This window comes from Myotis yumanensis, unplaced genomic scaffold, assembly GCF_028538775.1.
Source record: "Myotis yumanensis isolate MYYU_CA2020_CCGP unplaced genomic scaffold, mMyoYum1.0.hap1 SCAF_4, whole genome shotgun sequence".
Lineage (NCBI taxonomy): Eukaryota > Metazoa > Chordata > Mammalia > Chiroptera > Vespertilionidae > Myotis > Myotis yumanensis.
Genome location: NW_027223755.1, coordinates 54,640,406 through 54,647,712, shown reverse-complemented (window position 1 = coordinate 54,647,712; position 7,307 = coordinate 54,640,406).

Below are 7,307 nucleotides of genomic sequence, written 5' to 3'. Positions count from 1 at the left end.
ACATCATTGATAACAGAGAATCATTGATTGGCTGCCTCCTGCACGCTCCCTACTGGGGATTGAGCCTGCAACTTGGGCATGTGGCCCAATCAGGAATCAAACCATGACCTCCTGGTTCAGAGGTCAAAGCTCAACCATTGAACCACACTGGCCAGGCTGTTTGTTTTTCAGGTGATGAAAACGTTCTAAAACTGACAATTTATGTGTCTGAATAAAATTGAAAAATATACTAAAAACATCGAATTGTACACTTTAAATGGGTGAAATGTATAGTATGTAAAATAAAGTTGTTATTAAAAAATACTTCCTTACAAATCTGTCTTCCACATGATAACTATGAATTTCACAAGAGCACTTTAAGATCCATCTGTACAGTGGTCAGCAAACTCATTAGTCAACAGAGCCAAATATCAACAGTACAACGACTGAAATTTCTTTTGAGAGCCAAATTTTTTAAACTTAAACTATATAGGTAGGTACATGGTTATTAACTTAATTAGGGTACTCCTAAGGCTTAGGAAGAGCCACACTCAAGGGGCCAAAAGCCGCATGTGGCTCGCGAGCCGTAGTTTTCCGACCATGGCTCTATAGGACAAGGCTATCCCCTAATCTTCTATTTACCCATTTACATGTGCGGCTCCTCCAAGGATTATAGAGAGACACTCACAGCAGGACTAGTTTTCTTGCTGGGAGATTCACATTGCATGTTGGTCAGCTACTTCAAGCAATAAATGTATTGCTGGAAAATTATCTTTAAATCTTTAAAAATGGGTATTACAAATAAAAATTTAGTTCAAATATTTTAGGGGTGTTTATTTTTAGAAAATTCTTGTTAAACATAAAACTTTCTCTAGTAAAATTTTATTTTAAAATAATTTTAGGTTTACAGAAAAGTTGTATTTTTACAGAGGGTTCCCAGTTTCAGATTCCCAGAATATGACTATCTTTCATATTTTTCAGATGTGTTTGTCAAAACCAGGAAACCAACATTGGGATAGTACAATTAATTAAACTCCAGACTTATTTGAATTCCACCAGTTACTTCAAAAATCATTTCAGAATTTATTACAATTGACTGGGATTCTTTTTTTCTTTAACGTCTAATATTAAACTTTAATTTTTTTTAGATTCTAGTGCTTTGGAAAGAAATATGTTCTAAATTATAAGACAGAGTGACTCTTACTTTCCCAGAGGTGAAATGTGAGTATATATAAAATTTTAAAATTATGATTTTTTTTATTTTAAGATGTGAATGAGTGAGGAAACACAGTAAAAGCATCTCAAACGTTACTAGTTCAGAGGACAAAATGAGAGAATATTTTTCATAATCTTAGATTGGAAACCTCTCTCTATAATATGACATAAAACTTAGAAGCCCAAAAGGAAAAGATTAATATTAAATTTTTCTCACAGAAAATAAGTATATAAAAAAGACAACACAAAAATGACTATTTACCAATAATAGAACCAACAATTCAATAGAAACATCACATTATGAAGGACTCAAGTAGAAAATTCACAGAAAAAGGATATTACATGGATTATTAGCAAGTGAAAATTCTCTCCAACCTGATTCAAAATAAGGCAAAAACACATAAAACCATAATCAGATACTATTTTTATCCTATTAGATTGGAAAACACGAGAAGGATTAACAGCACATAACACTGGCAATAATGTAAAGAAGGAGCTAGTATTCCACATTGCTGGTTGAAATATAAATTGATGCCACAATGTTGTTGGCAAAGTATGGATTAGTACGCCCATTTTACAGATGCAGATACTGAGTCTCAGAGAAATTTAGTAAATTGCCCAAAAGCTCCCAGCTAAGTACCAGAGCTGTGATTCAGACCTATATTTAACTGAGCCCAGAGCCCACGCCCTTCACTAGTACACATCCTACCTGCAGTAGTCACCTAGGCAGAGGTGAGGTGGCCCCTGTTAGGGGTAGTCCTAGGAGGGCACGTGATACAGGTCATGCAAGTTCTAGACAACCCTAAGGCTTTCTTCCAACTCTGTTTGCCTTTGTAATGTTTGATAATCAAAGCAAATGTTGTCACAAGGATATTTTTAAGCAAAGATAATTGATTTAATATCACTTTAGCTAAAGCATTAAATGGTGCTTAAAACCCAGGGGGAGGGATATGAAGCAGAAAAGTGAGGTGAGTAATCCACAGCACCTAATTATAAGTTTAACTGCAGATACAGTCAGCTCATGACACACCTGCAAGGTGGAAAATACATGTCTAGGTGATTCCTCTGTGAAGCTTCCACTAAACGCCCTGTGTCAGAGAACCTCCTGACGTGCAGCATTTGGCCAAGCCCACTCAAGGAATGAGTGTGTGCCATTTACTTAGTAAGACTCACACTTGACATGCATTATTTGGACATGTGATTATCTTGCCTATATTGAAATGATGCAAATGCAAAATGTAAGATGTGATACTTGAAGTCTCCCAGCAACAAAAAGGCTGGTGACAGAAATGGTGGTCACAGGGACTCCAACAATGAAAGGCTGACTACTGCAACTTTCAGAAGGAGTTCACACGTTTACACAGAGTATGAGCTTCTGCGTGACTACTCATGTTTTTAAGAACATATAAATCAATTCATAACTCACTGTTACATCAGAATTATGGAAACAGAAAGATGAATAGTAGCCCTGGCCAGAGTAGCTCAGTGGTTGAGCATCGGCCTATGAACCAGAAGATGGTCGGTTTGATTCCCTATCAGGGCACATGCCCAGATTGTGGGCTCGATCCCCAGTAAGGGGCATGTAGGAGGTAGCCAATCAATGATTCTCTCTCATCATTGATGTTTCTCTCTCTCTCTTCCTCTCTGAAATCAATAAAAATATTAAGTATATCATAATACATTTGGAAGTGGGAGCTAACCTGAATAAATGAGAACAACTTAAGACAATATAGGTTTGTGCTAAATTTTGGAAGAATGCAAATTATGGAAGTCCTTAAAAGCCAGGTCAAGGAGCTTTGACTTTTCCTTTTATTATGTTTATTGTAGAAATTATTATGAATAAAACCTAAACAGAAAAAAATAAAACTGAAATAAAATTACCCCAAAACCCCAATACACAGTTAAGTTATTGATATATAATTTTATCTTTATCTACATCTCTGTAATAGAGATGTAGATAAAGATATTTGTAACTGCATTATTTACCTAAAATAGGATGTTGAGTAGTTTTGGGTCTCAATAAATATGCATTAGAAGTGTTTGAAGAGATCAGAAAGGGAAGAGAAAACTGTGGAGTAAGTGATCGGCCAGGCCTCATGGTGGGTGGGCTTAGGCTGGAACCTGAAGCATAGGCAGGATTTAAATAATCAGGGGATGAGACTCTCAGGCAGTGCAATGTGGAAAACTGCAGGGAAGGGGGAGACAGCTGGCTTCCTGTGGAAAGGGTGAGTAGGGCTGGGAGAAGGGAGGGTTTAGGGCCACTTTTCTTTATCCTCTCCGAGAACCAAATAGGGATGAATGGGTTTGAATGTAGCCCACAGTCTTTCCCCATAAAGAGAATCATGAACGTGATGTGCAGTAGTGAGAGGAGCGATTTTCTAGTTATGCTCTGTATTTATTGAAACTCTTTTATTATTATTATTATTATTTTTTTTCGCTTAAAGTATTACAAAGGGTATTACATGAGTATCCTTCCCCCCCCCCCCCCCCCTTGACAAACCCCTAGAAACTCTTTTATTATTAAGTAACAGAAAAAACCAACGGTATAAGTTCAAACAAAAAAGATGGCGGATTAGTCACAGAAACTAAGGGACCTGCCAAAACGAAAGAGTTGAAATGCAACCGGCCTCACTTCAGACTGGAACTCATGGCTGGAAGGCGACAGGAAGCTCACCCTCCTCTATCTCCATCTGTCTCTCTGCTTCCCTCAGGGACCTACCCTGTTCTTTCTCTGCAGGCTGGCTTGCTGGGTTGTCACTTCCCATAGCGAATCCCAGTTCTACACGCTTCTTATAGTTGTTGTCATTTAGAAAGTTTTTCTCTGTCTTCTTAACCTTTCTATCCAGGCCCCACCTCCCATTGAGGAAAGCAACCCTGTTTGGGTCAGCTCAAGTCAGGTCTACCCTCGGTCCCATCAAGTATGGGTGGGGAGGAAGGGGGTGGAGTGATGAGGCCATAATGAGCTCTAGGAAACTAGTCCAAAGAAGGAGGAACTAGAACATGTTGGGAGGATACTCCAAATGGTCCTGTGCATGCTCTCAACCCCTTCTCTCCAAAAATTAGGGACAATCTGATGTACTGCAATAAAATAAAATAAAATAAAATAAAATAAAATAAAATAAAATAAAATAAAAATCAAGATTATGCAAGGGCCCAAAATGACCTTGAGTATTATAATCAAAGAGATACTTTTTCTCAACAAAAAAACATCTGTACATAGGATGGGTGTGTAGTCCACTGAGGAGCCTCTTGGAAAGGGCACATTGTCCTCTGAGCTTGAAACAACAGAAATATGGGAGGGGGGGGGGGGGGAATAAAAATAAATGCAACACCATTATTCATGTAATATGAAGTGATTGGAAATAAGAAATATTAAGACTATTATCAACACCAAAGAGATAGGACATTAGGCATATGTTGATACACAAAATCTTACTCTGCTAATGACTTCTTCCTTGGTTAAATCTAACCAAAGCATTTGCAGTAACATGTGGTTTGGGTGTGGTGGTAGAAGCCGGGGTGAGTCACGTTGATGACCAATTGTGGTTTCTTTTCCTCTATAGTGAGGAAATATGGTTTGCTCAGCATATCAGCCCAGGTTAAATGCCTTCTAGATACACGGCAGGAAATATTTATTAATGGGTAAAAGACATGCTGAAAGAAGAAATGAGGGCAAGGATGAAGGAAAAGCGAGGTGACTATACTTTGAGTGGGAGGGGTGGATTAGAATATATAGAAAGGATAAGATAATTCATATGAAAACTGTGTCACATAGGTATAACTCTTATAAATAAAAATTGATAAATAAAAAATAGACCATTTTGTCTTGGTAAATTCCAGACAGAAACAACACATTAAAGGAAAATCTGGTTTTGCTAAGCACTGAAGTAAGCGCTTTACCTTTGAGAGAATTGGGCTGCTTACATTTTTATATAGGAAACTAGAGGCCCGGTGCACAAAATTCGTGCACTGGGTGGTGGTGGTGGTGATGGTGGTGGTGGTGGTGGTGTCCCTCAGCCCAGCCTGCACTCTCTCCAATCTGGGACCCCTCGAGGGATGTCCAACTGCTGGTTTAGGTCTGATCCCACAGGGGAGGGCAGTTTGGGGCAACCAGGCCTGCAGGGGAGGGCAGTTGGGAGCCTAAACCGGCAGTCGGACATCCCTCTCACAATCCGGGACTGCTGGCCCCCAACCGCTCACCTGCCTGCCTGCTTGACTGCCCTAATGGCTTCGGACTGCCAGCCTGATCACCCCCTACCCACTCCCCTACCAGCCTGATCGATGCCTAACTGCTCCTTTGCTGGCCCAATTGCCCCTTTCTGCCCTCCCCCGCTGGCCCGGTCACCCCTAACTGCCCTCCCCTGCTGGCCTGGTCGCCCCTCAACTGCCCTCCCTCCCCTGCAGGCTGGGTTGCCCCCCAACTGCCCTCCCCTGCAGGCCTGGTCACCCCTAACTGCCCTCCCCTGATGGCCTGTTTGCCCCCAACTGCCCTCCCCTGATGGCCTGTTTGCCCCCAACTGCCCTCCCCTGATGGCCTGATCACCCACAACTGTCCTCCCCTGATGGCCTGATTGCCCACAACTGTCCTCCCCTGCTGGCCATCTTGTGTGTTGGAGTGATGGTCAATTTGCATATTACCTCTTTATTATATAGGATTAACTTAATAAAATGGTGTTTGTGAGAGGAATGGAAGTTAAAAGAAAACAGCCAGATTTCAAGAATATAACTCGAGAGATACACTGGCCAGCCAGAGTACTTCATTGTGTGACTCTGTTTTCAGTGTTGCCTCAGGTCTGTGGGCCCATAATGAGCATGCCATTACCTCAGGATGGGGATACTACAGGGCTGGGGTTTGGTGTATTCATTACCATGAACACATCATCCTAAAGTTGTTTTCTTGGTTGCCTAGCAAATGCTGCAGTTGTTTCAATAACCAGACATCCTATCAGCACAAACACGAACAAAACTAATTCCTCAATTAAGTTCATGAGGAAATGGAAAAAAAGTACCCATTCTCAGGGATGAACACACCAGGATGAGTTCCGGCTGCAAGCTCAGTCAGATATGTGGGTCTAGAGCAAGGCTTTCCTGGAGTACTGCTCAGCTGTGGATCACCCTACGGTTTGGAGAATGTTTGGAATGCTGGCTGAATGGGGACAGATCAAAAACATTCATCAGCTGGAGGAAGTTGCTTCTGACTTCTGCCAAAATTGGTTTGCCCCTGTCCAGAGGGGATGCTCTGGGATTTAAATTTTTTTCAATGAACAATAATAAATGTAATGCAATAATCGCAACCAGCATTAGTACACAATGGTCATACATGAGGCACTGTACTAAGTGCTTTAACACACTGCCTCATCCAGTCTTCAGAATAACCCTAGAAAGTAGGTATTCCAACTTAATTATCTACAGGTAACATATAAAGGAACAGATGTTCAAAGAGATTAAGTAACTTGCTCAAGGTTAGACAGTCAGTGGCAGAGCTGGGGTTTGAACACAGATGGGTGGATCTAAAGGTCATCTGCTTACCCACTATGCTGTCTGCCTACCCACAATCTCAAAAATGTGACGGCCTCCAGCAAATGGAACTTTGGATGCGCACCTTGGCGTTTGTCTCTGGTATTTATTACTCTATAGATTTTCTGATTCAAGTATATATTTGTATGAAAATCTATTACTAGTTCTTTTAAAAAATAATTTTTAAATTTTAGAATAGTCTCAGATTTACAAAAAAAAGTTGCAAAGAGAGTAGAGAGAGTTTCCCCTGTTGTTAACATTGCACATTACCATGGTACATTTGTCACACCCAATGAACCAACATGGGTACGTTACCATTAACTAAACCAGACTTTATTCTAATTTCCCGAGTTTTTCCCTGATGTCCTTTTTCTGTCCCAGAACCCCATCCAGGACACCACGCTACAGTCAGTCCTCATGTCTCTTTAGGCTCCCCTGTGCTGTGAAGGCTTCTCAGACTTCCAGGACCATAGAAACAAAGGGTCATTCTTAAAACCCTTTGTTATAAGAATGTATCAATGGTACATACTTTCAACATGATTTACCACTGACCATATTAATCTGGGTCACTTGGCTGTTGTAGTGTTTGTCAGGTT